Consider the following 16,735-nt stretch of genomic DNA (forward strand, 5'->3'; position numbering starts at 1 on the left):
CAAGACGAACTTCCTTTTCCTTGAAGTCTAGCGAAGCCATCCTTCTTTTGCGATCGTTAGTGAGCATCCCGCATCCCGCATAAAAGAACTAAATATTATTTACCTGCAAGCAACATGTGGCGACATCTGTTGTTGAAAAGCAGAACTACATGCATAAAGTACTTTTGCATGATATATATTAATTCTCGCTGATGAAATATGAAAAAAATTTCTATTTAAGTATTGGATCTAATTTAAAACACTCAATTGGTATCTGGCATTAGTCTCAGTAACTAATATGAATTCTGATTTGGGATCTGACGCTGTATCGAAAGAACATGGGTGTAAGTTTTGCGGTAAAGAGTTTATCTTGAGAAAGAATAAAAGACAACACGAGAAGAATGACTGTGTTAAAAATCCACTGCGTAATATGATAAGTTGTGTTCGATGTAGCAAGTCGTTTACGCGGAGAGAGAGCCTAAAAAGACATGACAGAACTTGTAGCGCCAAGCCTGCGTACAAGCTAGAGGACAACGATGAATCTACCATCCTAAAGAAAAGTGATCTGCATTACGACAATAATTTTCTTGGCTCTTCCGATCTCGACAAAGAACCTAAATTGAAGGAGGTTGATGATTTACGGAAGAATGAAGACAATGGAAGAATCCTTAACGTGAAAAGTGAGAATATATTCCAGCCGAATTCAAGTAGATCTTTCCTACTTTGTAAAAATGATGGACTCCTAAAAAGGAAGCATGAAGACGAAGAAGACACTTCAACATCATCAACATCGAATTATTACGGTAAATTGGGTGAAGACGATTCCTTCTACGGTGATTGTTAAAGTGACTCTGAGGCTGTTGACAAAGACATAGACTATGATGAAACACCTAAAGCTGCCAAGATCGAAGAATGTGGCGGTGTCCTGAGACCGAAACGGTGGAAACGACGTGATATATTAAATAAATCTGATCAAGCTTGTGATGATCACCGTCTCAAACATGAAAGTTACCCTGAGGTTGGTGGTAAAACGGAAGACACCAGAGATCGTAATATTTATAAAGGTGCAAGGAAGATGGTGGTAGAAGAGATTGATTACACATCATGGAAAGATCGAAACATATTGGTTGACCGGCTAAGACTTTTACATGGTTCGCTTTGTGCTAGAAACTATTCGTGCATCAAAGAAATATCCTTCATACTCAAGGAACTGAGGAATGCTGGCTACATACAATAATGGCTTGTTTTACTTGCATTTGTATAATGTAAAGCTATAAAATAAATAATTCAAATTATAAGAATTTAATGTTTTTATTTCTTGTATTCTGATTTCTAACTAAGACTTAGATCTCGTAACTTGTGCTTCCTTTTTGCCTTTTTTTGTTGATGGGGCTTCCAAATGTGCTGCCTTTTCGATGATGGTGCTTCCAAATGTGCTGCCTTTTCGTTGTCGGTGCTTCCAAATATGCTGCCTTTTCGTAGTCGGTGCTTCCAAATATGCTGCCTTTTCGTTGTCGGTGCTTCCAAATGTTTTGCCTTTTCGTTGTCGGTGCTGCCAAATGTGCTGCCTTTTCTTAGTCGGTTTTTCCAAATGTGCTGCCTTTTCGTAGTCGGTGCTTCCAAATGTGCTGCATTTTCGTAGTCGGTGCTTCCAAATGTGCTGCCTTTTCGTAGTCTGTGCTTCCAAATGTGCTGCCTTTTCGTAGTCGGTGCTGCCAAATGTGCTGCCTTTTCTTAGTCGGTTTTTCCAAATGTGCTGCCTTTTCGTAGTCGGTGCTTCCAAATGTGCTGCATTTTCGTAGTCGGTGCTTCCAAATGTGCTGCCTTTTCGTAGTCTGTGCTTCCAAATGTGCTGCCTTTTCGTAGTCGGTGCTTCCAAATTTGCTGTCTTTTTTGTTGATGGTACTTCTATTTTTTTAATGTTGTTTTGACTCTAGTATTTTAGTAAATTGTTCTTGATTTGACTAGCGTATTATTCAAACAGGTTAATGTATAAAAACGATTCCTAGACAGCAGGACGCTCAATTTGTTACTGCCGTCGACGGTGTACGGATCACCTAGTTTGTTTCATCTGGTGCATAAGTCGCGTAACTGCCTGTTCTTGAGACTTCGATGGCATCTTTATCGACTTTAACGTCGTACTCGATGGAGGATGTACCATCGATAAATGTAAAGGATGATCGTCTGCTTGGGACTGTATTCACCAACACGAAGAAGAAAGATACACGCAAGCATAAAGCTAATGTTGGTGACATTGTGAGAATCTCCAAGCAGAAAGGTGTCTTTGAGAAAGGTTTCACGATGAGTCGGAGTTCTGAACTTTTCCGTGTGACACATGTTTGTGAATCGGAACCCAGGACCTACTACCTCGAAGACTTGGACCACAAGCCTATTCGTGGTGGCTTCTATGCTGAAGAGATCCAGCCTACGATGTATCCGGACACATATTTGGTGGAAAAAGTTCTCAAACGAAGAAATGGCCGGTCTTTTGTGAAATGGTGGGGTTTCCCGTCTCAATTTAATTCGTGGGTAGCAGATACAGAAAACGAAAAGCGCTAAAGGTGAATAACACCTCATTTACATTTTTTTTTTCAAGTACTTAGTCATGATTATTGTTTATACATACATTGCATTATTTAAAGTACGATTATCGCACAGGAATTATCTCATGTCATTTATGTAGTTGGGTAGTCTAAATATATTTGGTTATTCAATTGTTCTAGCTCCTGTAGCATACGCCTGTTTTGTCTGCTGCGGGAGTGACGTCTGTGCTTGGGAAGAGGCTTTCACAGCAGCGCGTGTTCGGGCAGGAGGAAACACACAGAGCCACTCAGGGTGTTTGTGCCGTCAACCATAGGCTACGTCATGTTTTTGGAATGTGTTGTGCAGGATATTTCGAGCGAGTTCTGGGGTCACCGTAACTGCCGCCCATGGTGAGGGGGGGGGGGCTCTGACGACATCTCCATGCTAACGTGGTAGGTATAGAATTCATTCTGCTTTTGACCAAGCTCCAGTCAACATGGCTTCCTCCAGTGTTTACGCGGAGAGTGTTTGCGATTGTAATTTAAACAGTGTTACGATGGACGATGTTCGGGAATTTGTAATGGAGGTAGTACGTCGCTACATACGTATGGACTTTAATGATATACATTACCACCTTACATCCTCCACCCTCAACATTCTCGCTGAGTTCCCTGAGGAAGAGGAATTTATTACCTATTTATATCAGGCTGTTATGACCTGCATCGAGGTCGCAAAGGAAGCGCAAGAGGCGAACGAAGATGTAGATGAAGGAACGGATAGTGGCTTGGGGGATAGTGATGAAGACGAATTATAAATTTGTGTGTACTACGAAACCAAAGGTTGTTACAACCAGTCTGACATTCAGCATCCTAGAGACAACATCAGCACTGCAGCCTTGCAGTCATACCTGTAGAACTAGCATCAGCCTTGCAGAGCTAGCACAGCTTCACACATCAGTTATCGTGAGTACTGGCAAAAATGACATTATTTCTCTGCAACATTCAGTGCCTCACATCACAAAAGGGGTATGTGGTTAAGCAACTTGCACCAATGTTCATCGTGGACGGTGATGTATTAAGGACCTACGAATACATATTCAAACCGCCATGTGACTGGTCCGAACTAGACAGGCTGTCGCAAAGCGAGAATCGTAAACTGACTTATGAAGTGCATGGACTCTCGTGGAACGAAGGTGAAGTGAGCTATGACCAAATCTCATCAGTGTTATGTGACATCATCAACCCTGAAGAAGGATATTTAGTGTACGTTCTAGGAGACAAACAAAAATTTATCTTGAGTGATCTGTGCAGTGCCAACATTGTTGATTTACATAATGAAAGAAACTGTCCTAGCTTGAACAAACTTTTAAAAGACTTATGGAAACCGCCTGGATAAATGTATAAAAATGTATGGAAAATTCCATTGTGCCCATTGTAATGTTCAGCTACTTAAAATTCTGGCTATTCGACCATCCATACTACTATGTATATTTGGGTCTCAAGTTAATGTTGCCTTTGTCACTATGATGTGTAGTGTGTGAATATTATGTGATTTTATTACTCGTTATTTACTTCTTTTAAATCATCGATTGTTCTTACCCCTTGCTGTTTGTAATAAGATTTAAATAAATATGTTTTTATCATTAACGTTGTTTGCTTTAATTTCAAAACATTTAATTGCCGCTATTATTGAATTGTAACTATAAGTTATTAGTTTTCTCAACTAGAGTGATTGCTTTAATACATAAATTCTAACACTACCTTCGAGATGTCTTCCGCCACTACGAGAAGAAGAGTGAGTCTCTACACAACACCAATATTTTATAAATACTCTAGCATATTTAATAAACATACATTATTAATTAATAATAATATGGCTACAGGTTCCAAACTTATCCCGACTTGTCTAGACTGACTACATAACACTAGGCGCCATCAGGCAGTAACTTTAAGAATTAAAGATGTCGACGGTGGCGCGCTCCGGCGGTAACTTTAAGAATTTAAGATGGCGACGGTGGCACACTCTGGTAGCAACACTAGGAACTAAAGATGGCGATGGTGGCGTCATCTGGTATCGATTGTATGAACTAAAATATGGTTACGGTGGCGACATCTACCAGCCAACTTGAGAACCAAGATGGCGGCGCCTCTGGCAACTAATTTTTGAATTTGGCGCGCGATACTAGCGACATCTACCAGCCAACTTGAGAACCAAGATGGCGGCGCCTCTGGCAACTAGTTTTTGAATTTGGCGCGCTATACTAGCGACATCTACCAGACAACTTGTGAACCAAGATGGCGGCGCCTCTGGCAACTAATTTTTGAATTTGGCGCCATCTGGTATTTTTGCTGGAATTAAAGATGGCGATGGTATAATAATAATTAGAATTTCATGCATTTGGGAAGGCAAAGACACCCTCCCCCCTTTTATCATAAAACTTGACGTCAGTACGTGGCATATATAGATTATTTATTCCACCATTTCCCAATTGGTCTCGTGGTCTAGTGGTCAAGGTGTCCGCCTCGTAACCACGACATCCTGGACGTTTTCACGTCCCATGGATCGAATCCCAGCCTCGGCACTGAAATTATTTTAGTTAAAGAAAAAAAATAAAATAATCCATGCTGCTATCTTGTGGCGACCAACAGAACTATATGACATCGCAAGATGGCTGCCTCCAGCAGACGGAAACAAGATGGCGGCCTGCAGCAGACGAAACAAGATGGCGGCCACCAGCAGACGAAAACAAGATGGCGGCCACCAGCAGACGAAAACAAGATGGCGGTTGATGTTTACATCGAATTTCAAAGTTCGAAAAAAAAAATTGAAATCCAAGATGGCGTCCGTGACAATAAGTGCAACGGTGACGTCACGATTCGAAGTTGGTGGAAATTTCTAGAAATACAAAATGGCGGATGGATTGGCATACAGATTAGCATGGATTAGCATACAGATTAGCATAGATTAGCATATGGATTAGCATAGATTGGCATAGATTAGCGTAGATTGGCATAGATTAGCATAGATTGGCATGGATTAGCATAGATTGGCAAGGTCAAAGGTCAAGGTCAAAGGTAAAGTTCAAAGGTCATGATGACGTCATCCAAGATGGCCGCCTATGACGTCATCCAATATGGCGGGCTCCTGGCTCCTCCGCCTGTTCTTGAACCCCCCATTTCCAACTACTGTAACGGGACATTTTTACGTGCGTACATGGCTGATGAACATAACGGGACACTTTTTCGTGCGTGTATGGCCGGCGGAAGTGACGTAATCCAACATGGGTGATGAAGCGAAGCCTTAAGGTGTCTGGATCGGATCCCCGATCCCCCATCACACATCGGTGTCCCAGAACATACCAAATACATCTACTGACAAATGTGACTAAATTTACGCCTGCTTATCTTATATGGAATGCACAATGTTTGCGTCAAATTACGCATCTCCTGTTGGTTTATTATTGTCACAATTTTAGACTAGTTACCAACAGAGAGTTTAACATGAAGAGGATACTTTTATGCTTTAAGCTGGGTATTATTTTAGTTAAATCAAAACCTGCAACATTCATGCTAATTGGTATTGGCACAGCCCTTCTCCTGTACAAACATAAAACGTGACTTGAAATAGTATAATCATAATACGACTTTCCAACAAAATACGTCCGTGCGTAAAGTAAAGTCTGTCTGGTCAGCACACTAACCAATTAAACCTCGAGGACAAAACAATGCACTAACTGCCGATGCACACAACTATCACTATCCTTCCTGCAGTCATCTCACTAATTAAGGCTCCACTATACCCCAGGTACAAACAGAGATGTGATTCACTGACGCAGTAGCAACGAACTACTCGTCCCACCGTCTCTTGTGGGCCAAGTGCTGGTCGTTACACGCAGTCCTCGCTCCACTCGCGACCTGCAGCTCTCCGGACTCAGCTCTGGGACCACTGGAGCAGGGACGGCTACTCGCTTCACAGGAGCGACTAGCCGGTGCGCCCCAGGCGATGAACTCGCTCTCCAGGCTCAGCTCTGGGACCACTGGAGCAGGGACGGCTACTCGCTTCACAGGAGCGACTAGCCGGTGCGCCCCAGGCGATGAACTCGCTCTCCAGGCTCAGCTCTGGGACCACTGGAGCAGGGACGGCTACTCGCTTCACAGGAGCGACTAGCCGGTGCGCCCCAGGCGATGAACTCGCTCTCCGGACTCAGCTCTGGGACCACTGGAGCAGGGACGGCTACTCGCTTCACAGGAGTGACTCGCTGGTGCACCCCAGGTGATGAACTCGCTCTCCAGACTCAGACACTGCCGGGTGTCGGGGACTCGCTCCCGCACTCCGCCTCGTCCAGGAACTCGCTCCGACACTCGTCAAGCTGCTCAGGGCAACTCGCCCCACCACTCGCTCCTCAGACTGCCCGGAGCTCCGGGACACCGACACTTGCTAGGGGCGATGCGTGACTCGCGCCTGCTGGACTCGGCCTCTGATCCCTGGGTTCAGTGCGGTCCCCGGGTGACCACTCGTCCCTCTCGCTGGTACACGCGGCTGGCTGCGGTGGGCCGCTGACCACCTCCTGTCTGCTACTCGCTGTTCTGGTACTCGCACACCGTCTACTCTGGCATCAGACAGCAGCGCAGCGGGACGCTCAGGGTCACGTCCATGGTGCGACGCCAAGGTGTCTTTTGTCTGCCTTTCTGTGCTTGCTCTCTCTCTGTGTTTATATGTATATATATGTATATATCCCTGTACATGGCCTGACGTCACACGGCGACATTTGCTTCTCGGTTTTCCCTTCCAACCAACTGCCACGTGGCATAACTTACATTGTCCGAGGGTTAAACTGGCCGATCTCCCACACCTAAAGATGTATACATGCTTTTTAACTGTCACGAAGATGACTGAGGGTTACCGGGCTTACGCTCATTTACATCCACGAAACGTGTTTTATTTTACATTATGATAATGAAAATTTTGCTTGGTCATTGTGGGTGCAAAAAATCATCAGAAGAATCGTGAATTTACACGGACACTATGCATGTTTAAACCAATGTGTAATTTTTAGTATTTTCAACCTAAATCTGGTGTTAAATACAAGATGTTGTAGTAATTTTATTAAGAAAATGTGTAAAAATACACAAACTGTATTTGTTTTTTCCGAATTAAACGACAAAAATTTAAAAATACACTAACACCCAGTGTATAAATTTACGAAAAACTTTTTACAGTTTGCGTCAGGAAATGTGTCTGTACATAAAATGGTAAAAAAAAAAAATGGAATATTTGGTGAGAGGAAGTGATGCAGAGGTGGTTACAACAATTTTAAAATTTTTTTTCGTCTGTCCGATGGTTAAAATGCTAAGGTAAATTATTTTTGTTACGGTTATTACCGAAATTGTTTTCATTATTCTTGATACAAAAAATAATAATTAATGTAGTTTTTCTGGCCACGACTTCGCCCGCGTAATGCATGACGAGTTTCGCAGCACAGGAACTGCCTGGTACTTGTAGGCCTGCGGAGTCCCTGGGGTGAACACGCCTTCAGCTGAGTTCAGCCACTCTCCTGTCCCACTGCAGGGCCGTCACTTGCAACAGGACATCATTTAGAGTAATGCTGGTCTCGGGACCCTGAGTGTTTAACATACAAAAATATTGGTTGTCTGTAAAGTCGGTTTACGGACGATAGTTTAACGTGACAACTTCATAACAAAACATTGATGGAAAGATTGCATACTTGTATGAACAAAATTAAATAATTTTTATTGAATTATTACTTTTTTCTATGGATACAAAGGAGTGAAATGAAATCTACAATTTAATTGATCACTTTAGTTTTATTTGCACTCATTAATTCAAATATTTTTATTACTTAACGAAGAGATTATTTTAACTATAAATTTTATACATGTTTGCTATTTAACTTCTTCCAATCTGTGTTATTCTGTTAAGGATAGGACGATGATAGGAAAAGTAGGAAAGGAATGGGAGTGTTTCAAGTTTAATGTGCCTCGAAAAAGTCAAATCAATGGTTGATCCAATCGAGTGGAAGAGAGAAACATGCGGCGCAAGCGTACAATGAGCGTAACGGGACACAGCGTAACGGGACACTTTTTCGTGCGTGCAGCCGGCGTTCATCGATTTATTAGACGTTGTCAAGTCAAAAAAGATTGGACCGATTAGAGGAAATTACAAGGATCAAGGATACGGGAGATCCTGGAGTAAACTCAACTCACAGCATTGGGGTCGTTGGCACCTGAGTTACTAACATGTGTAACACGAGTATTGAGGAAACAATTACGACGTCTCTTTTAAATAAACAGAGCCACTTTCCTTGCAAGTGGTCCTTGCTAAAATACTTTGCATACTGTTTATGTGAAGTGCAGAAATAACATTATTTAAGAAATCTCGCTACCTTTCCAAAAGAACGTCTTTAAATAATGACTGCTAAAATGCTGACTAATGATCACGTGTTTGATCACGCAGCCTTGCGACTGCATCGCACACTCACCACCCACACTCTCGCACTTGCATTCACACAAATGCACTCACGCATTTGTACTTACACTCACGCACTTCCACTCAAGCACTTACATTCACGCACTTGCACACACGCACTTGCACTCACGCACTTGCACCCACGCACTTGTACTTACACTCACGCACTTGCACTCACGCACTTGCACTCACGCACTTGCTCCCACGCACTTGTACTTCCACTCACGCACTTCCACTCGCGCACTTGCACTCACGCACTTCCACTCGCGCACTCGCACTCACGCACTTGCACTCACGCAATTGCACTGGTACAGTTATACTATTATGTTCCTTCTTAAGTAGTGAATATAACAAGAACAATTATTTGTTTCGTCTAGAAGGTTCAATACTTAAATATTTTCACTCCTTTTATTAATTTAATTTTTTTGGCTTGCTTAACATTTACGATTCTTTTAAAAAGCACTACTAATTATTTCACTGTTCTCAAGTGTTAGTTCCTGCGCTATGTACAAGCAAGTCCTTTGCGGGAAGTCAAGGTAAAAAGCTTACTTTAAGGAACTGTGCCAGTGTCGAAATGACACGGTAATTGTAATAGCAAATTTTTTAACACATTGACGTCATTTAAGAGCACATGTATGCTTGTATTAAACAAATTTAGAGATTTATTTATACACATTGATTATTTAGCAAACAGTGATATATTAAATAATTGGAATCCGTGACTACTGTGTGTATTCTTGACAGTTTTAGTTGATTTTCTTCTATTTTCAAGGAAAATTCGTTACGAAAACTCCATCTGTACGTGAATGGGTTTTATCGTAATGTTTTAATGTGTATTGATGCGTTACATAACATGTTCGTTGAAATTCAATAGTTTGATCTGTTCATTAATTACTAATGGCTAATTTGGATTAAGGAAAAAAAATCAACTTGTTATGTGAGACCGAGTATACAACATACAGCATTGAGCTTGAAAACATTGCAGGACACACCACTCGTGTCAAAGATTAATTTTTACTACCTAGCTCGCAGTGGATCTTTCTGTAGATTCCGTGTCTAGACTCCACTTGAGTGGCCTTGTAGGCCGCTGAGTGGGAACATTAAAAGGGAAAAATATTTTTACATGTTCCAGTTGAATTCATTAAGCGGTACTCAGTAAGGAAATTAATTTGTTTGCGCTATAATGTACCTTCATAAATAATAAATACTACATGAAAAAATATTTGTTTTGTCCAGAAAGTTCAATAACTAAATGTTTTCGCGTTTTTTTTATTTAATTTTTTTGGTTTGCTTGTGAACAACGATTCTTCTAAAAAAACACTATTAATTATTTCAGGTTTTGATAGTTCTCAAGTTTTAATCCTACGCCATGTAGAGGCGTGAAGGAAAGGTAAAAGGGGCCAGTGTCGAGATGACACAATAGTTGAAACAGCAACCTCACAGACAGCGCTTCACTGGCACAGCAGGAAGGGCTGATCACGCGCCAGCTGTCCTGGGCACCACGCCTTGCTGTGGGAGGTTCTGGAGCGAGCACGTGTTCCTGACGTCAATGCCCGCACCACCCCTCATCACTTCCCGCGCGGCCGATAGCTGGAGCCATTCCAGACATTCCAGCGCACCTTTATCGCGTTCTTAGCTGTCCCTTCCCTGACGTTGCCCGGCGAGACACAAGAACAAGGCCTGTCCCGTGCCCCCAACGAGGGCGCGACTAAAGACCCCCACAATCCATCATTTAGAACTAGCTGTCAGTTCTCGGAACCGCCGTGTGTGAGCTGGGCCCGTGGATGATCAGTCGGAACTGATGTCTCTGCATCAAACACGACCAGAGAGTTAGAGCTTGAAAATTTCATCGTAATTTATAAGTTGAACTTAAATATTCATTCCAGTTTGCTGTTTTGGTTTTCGAGTGCATTTTACATACGATCCAAAAAAAAACACTGTGAAGTTAACTCATCTGCGCTTCTTTGTTATTTGTGTATTTGTACCCGGGAAGTACTGGAGGCACAAGTTAGGTATTGCCAAGATACGGCATGCTGTGAAATGACGGAAGACTTTTTTTTCTTCTTGACTCGCCATTGCTACACTGCTAACACCCGGAACTTTGCGTCAATGACCTGGTGGTCCAAAGCTCTCATTCCAAAAACTGTCATGGGTGAGAAAAGAGTCTCACCTTTCCAAACGACCGGTCCAAACACTCAGTCTGAGTGTCGTGGCAGACTTCTTTCTTAATACTTTTTAAATGCTTTGCTATTTTGCTTTTCCTTTCTTTGACTTAAAGTACAAATGCAATTGCAACCTCCAAAGTTTCTTCCGTATTCTACGATGAAACGATACATCCAACAGCAACAGCAACCACAGGACTGATCGTGTGTGGAGAAGGCCTGAGTTCAGCACAAACTGTCAGTTCAGACTGTTCGGTCAGAACTGAGCACTTGGACGGATATTGTGCGCAGAAAGCCTCAATTCTATTCAGTCTGTCAGTTCGGGCTGAGCGGTCCAAACTGGGAGCTGGACTGATCGAGTGAGGGATAAAAGTCATTCCCTCTCAGTCATCGCAACCCCAATGTGACTCCACTACCGGCGGTTACCCACGGGTGATTACAAGACGGGAGAGTAGTCTGTGTCCGGTGTCTCAATAATCTAATATTAAGAAAAATGAGCTTGAAATCGGAGTGAACGCTCGCGATTTCTGAAGCTCGACAATGACCAATTAACTATCATCAATCATGCTGTCCATAAACTGGAAACAAAAATGTGTCCTTTAGTCATGTGTAAACACTATCCAATATGTAGTAAACTTCAAACCATATCATTAAAATTTTTGAAATTTTAGCCCGTGCATTGTTATTCATAATAATTGTATATCATACATCGAACTAACAACGTTTTGTGAAGCGAATAACATCTAAACGACCAAAAAAAATTTAATCAAAAATACTTTTAGTGTTATTATAACATATATAAGATCTGTTACGCAGTTTCGCACTGCGTAACTATACGACTACCAGACAGCACCCCTGGCTATCTGATGGATACCACCCGCAGCACAGGGGCGCGCGTGTTCGATTTCTGCGCGCCGGACGGCACTACATCGGGGCCGCTCGGGCCGCTTCGACTCCGCCCGGTTTCGCGGGCTTCGTCCGGAACAACCAACGATGACGTACTTCCGCCGGCGGGTATCCAGACTGTTCCTCGGTCGGGCCCCGGCGGACTATATAAACCGGCCCAGCCAACGCTCTCCGACTGGCCCAGCAGCATGAAGCTGCAGTGACTGCCATCTACACCACCGGCCTGCTCCGTCACGCTGCCCGACGACGTGGCGACCGCTTCAGGAAGAAAACGGTAAGAGCCGTCGTCAGAATCTAAGTCCGTAAGGGACTCTGAAAATTTTTCAACCCAGTAGAAATATTACAAGTCCACGAGGGACTTAGAATAAATTCAAGTCGCATTTGTTTGGACTTAGAATTTTCGCAGAGTGAGGAAACAGAAATTTGCCTCGTCTGTAGAATGAAGGGAACTGTCTCGTAAAGGTTACGGGATAAGTAAAGTAAATGTTTGACTGGTGCTGAAAGTAGAACGGCAGTGGGGCAGCGTGGCAAGAGACGGAGGAGAGGTCGAATACCGCATAACGTAAAGTATACCAACTTGCAATACGTTGAGGCTTACCGTAACGTAACCAACGTAGTAACAGTTTCGACTGAACTGTTATAAGTTCCCAGACTACACGATCTTTCCTGATAGAACTTCAAAACGCAGCAACTTCGTTGAACGGCTGACGAGCCGAGTAATGATAAAGACTGTTCGCCGCAATATTGGTGGGGCGTCATGACCGCTGTCAGTAACCAGGAGACTTTTGAAAACGACTCGCTGAGTGTAATAACGTGTGTGTAAGAACGGGAACATTTTAAGTATCATAAGTAGGCATTGATACTTACACCAGAAACACAGTTTAACTTTAAAGAATCAGACCATGATGAATGAGAATGTAAACTAGTTACGTATAATATTAACTGTACTATAGAAGATTTCATGTCAGTTCTCCTTAATTATTTTCTTTCATATTTTCTTATTCTCTAATGGTATTTGATTTGTTTGGCAACGTTAAATTAATGTTAGTACAGTTAGTTAACGTAATATTGAATGTGCCTAAAAACCAATAGATTTGATGTTTATATTTTTCTGCTAATATAATTAGCTGTTTGCCTTATAATAAGGCGTTAACTTAATGTATGTAACATATATTTGTGATCCGATATTGTTAATTATATTTTTCTGTTCACAGACATCGTGGGCACTAGCTGTAATCTTCAAAATAGGAAATCAAAAGGTTGTCATTTATGAAAATGTGTGTATTGAAGGATGTGATGTTGTTATTACAAGTTTTGTTAATAAAAGCACTTTTGTTTCTCGAACTTTAGAACCTCTTTCTGAGATTTCACCCCTTGTCCTCCCGCCCTTCCGGACTGGATGGTTACGATTTTGCAAGTGTGTGTGACTTCACAGATATTTATTTGTCCCCCCCCCCATAAAAGAAGATCAACGCCCAAGCTGCTAATTGATGTTTTATTGTCAAATACAGTCACTACAGCTGATGGTACAGATGCAATATAGTGCTGTAATATGAACAATTTAATGATGCAGCAGACAAGATGTACCTACAGATTCGCACTTCACCAAAGCAACAGATGAACTACAATCTCATTTCCTGAGCCTAATGTAGGTATATTTTCAATTTCTCTTATATAAAACACAGGGGTACGTTTTAACACTATAATTTCTGGTATTGAATTATCAGAATAAAAAGGTAGGCATCTGTTAATTACTCTTGTTTCAGCTGTGGTTTTCAGACCACTTTTCTGTCATCATTCCAACAAGAATCTTTGGACTCATCATCGCACAGCGACGAATATTTTCACACTTGTCCCACTTATCTTCGCTCTTAACTTTAAGGGGAATTAGGTCGCGCCATTTTAGATTTCTCAATCTTTTGTTACAGTTTTGATTTTGAACTATTTGTTCCAATTTTCGGCATGTCAAGATGTACATCATAACTCTCAGACCTTCTATACCTGGTTGAAACTACACATTTTCTAAAAGGCTCTAGTCTGTAAGAGCCGCAGGGAAATGACATAATATTTCGCTCAGGTGAATACAATTGGCATTATAATCACACCAGTCCACTAGTGTTGACTTTAACAAGTTGCCAAAGATATGTCCTATGCTAAGTAAAGCCAAATAATTTAGTATGGAAGCTTTATTGTAAGCGGTATCAAAATATTTGAAATTGCAAGAGGGCAAGGCCTAATCCCCCTTAAGTCTCCACAAATAAATTAGTAAATCGTTACAAATCAATATATTAGCACATCTGCGAATCAACACTGTACATCTTCGTACATATTATTACGAACGTGAGAGACCAGACCGTGATGCCAGGTCCAGAGCTGGCTGGCGGCCGTGCAAGGCCACTAAAGTCACGCGCCACAAATTGACGTAAGGCTTGCGACGCGTGCCTATCCGAAATACAAGGGTCGTCGCTAAACCCTCCCACTTTCTTCACCTCGCGGCGCCATGCCTCGGCGCTGTTATCTATCGCTGAGCGGCCTTGAGAATTCCGCGGGCCACCGCGTGAACTAATGATTCTATTCTCGACGCTTCGGGCGTCGGGTCGGCGCCGGATAACGTGACTCGCCCCAGCTGCTCTCGTCAGTTCTAGAAGGGTGCTACATACTACTTAAGTAGGGACGCGGGCCTCCGCGGGAGTTCTTGAGGAGGTGAGAGTTCCGCGACAGTTTGCGGCGAGAGTTCCGCGTGCAGCGAGATTTCGGAGACGGAGTTTCCCGACGAGTTTCGTGGCGAGAGTTTGTGGTGACAGTTCCGATGGAGTTTTTGGCGTCGGAGTTCCGAGACGGTGAGTGCCGCGTGAGTGCTGCGTGAGTGCTGCGGTGACAGAGTCCCTCGGGCTGTGCCACGTGAGTTCCGAGCGGATAACGAGCGAAGTGAAGTGCGACATCACTGAAGAGAGTGGCACGACGTGGAGTGACTGGATCGTGAGAGTGCGGCGACTGAGTGCCGCGAGACTGTGTGTGTGGACAGGCGCGAGGTAAGTGGCGAACCACTGTTGAGCCTAGCTCCAGTGAGGAGTGCGAACTGCGGAACTTGACAGACATTGAGTGGCTTGCGAATAAATATTTTGAAGTGTCAGTTATTAGTGAACCGACATTTTCAAGTACATTTATTTATTACTAATGTAAATATTAGTAATCAATAAAAATGTAATAAAACCTAATTGGGCTATCCCATTCGAACCCAGTTCACCCCACTTATTAATCGTAACAATATTTATGAATGTTTGCACAACTTTGTTAATCTACGAGCTCATCATTACACTATGTTCTTAACTATCTTCATTGTCCTTGTACAATTTGAAACTCATAACTATAAACACAATTCGACGAAAGTACGCCAACATACGGCCATTTTGTCACAACAGTATATTACACAAAGCCAGTTAGCCCCAACATACGTCAACAAATAATCATCGCGACATCATTATTCAAAAACCAAAAGATAGATAACTCTTACCTCCTCCAAGACTAGCTTCGGAGATGTGATTTATTTAATGATAACTATTGTGCGATCTTTTTACCCCTTTAGTGTTCGACCTCAGAAAAATGAAAGATACACACCTCGATACTTTTTTACATGTTTTTAAAATCTTTTTTTATAAATTTCTCATAAGTATATTCGGTGGTGTGAATTTGTCGTTATAAATTTAACTTATCCTTTATTCACCCGCTTACGAGTGGAATTGCGGTCAATGTTAAAGACGAGTTTTTGGACTGTTTATGATAATTTAGTTTTCCTTTTATATTATAAACTACTTGAAATGAGTGCTTTGTATGAAAGCATAACAGTTTATTTCTGGCATCAGTAGTGGAATTGAGAATTTTTTTTAAGATTACTTAGTACAGTATAGTTATATTAGGCCTACAGTATTGTTATATCGTGTGTAAATTGGTCTTACGTAATATCTTTCCTTCAGCTTCGTTAGCTTCGTCGATATTATAGTAAAGTAAAATATTTCCCTTTTAACTCCCGTAGGGAGAGAATTCCGCAAGTAGGTACCTATAACCTACAGTTAGTTACTCAAAAACGTATGGGGTATAACTTCAATGTTAAGGCTCAGGGGCAGCCGGGGGTGGTATTTTTGAAATCAGGAGCTATAACCATATCATGCGATGATGTTAACTCCCAAGCCGTTACGCTCGACCCATTAGAGTGCAGTAACTGCTGCACAAGTTGCAGCGTGATGCCTATATTTGCACGTCGGTCCGAAGCGCATTCAATGCACATGCAGCCTGCTAGCGGACCGGTCGTGACCTAAGCTCATCTAGGTATATACGTGAGTTGGGATACCTACTAGACGCAGTGTAGTGCATAATAAATTTTTTATTTAAAAAAGTAAAAAAAAATGAAGCATTACAATAAGCAAACTTATAAACCGCACGGTTTACAGAGTTTACACAACCATCATCTTAAACAGTATCAGGTTATTTATGAAGATTAAAATTTCCAGTATTCATTCGGATCTGGGCCACCGAGAAATCCAATTCGGGTCCCGAGCGTCCCTCCTGATTTCTTGACGACGTGGTGGGGTACTTCCGGTAATGCGGTTCTGCAGCGGAACTTGGTGGGATCGGTGAACTGAAAATAAAAAAAATTACGTTAATTTCGTTGAAGCTTTTAC

At 42.2% G+C, this 16,735-nt stretch overlaps 1 protein-coding gene across 1 annotated transcript in view; it reads right to left on the reverse strand.

Annotated features, from left to right (window-relative positions):
* The window catches only part of LOC134534403 (SH2 domain-containing protein 5-like), a 1,262,753-nt gene that overhangs the window by 1,176,531 nt on the left and 69,487 nt on the right, over window positions 1-16,735 (reverse strand). The window lies entirely within an intron of this gene.

This window comes from Bacillus rossius, chromosome 7 (assembly GCF_032445375.1).
Source record: "Bacillus rossius redtenbacheri isolate Brsri chromosome 7, Brsri_v3, whole genome shotgun sequence".
Classification (NCBI taxonomy): domain Eukaryota; kingdom Metazoa; phylum Arthropoda; class Insecta; order Phasmatodea; family Bacillidae; genus Bacillus; species Bacillus rossius.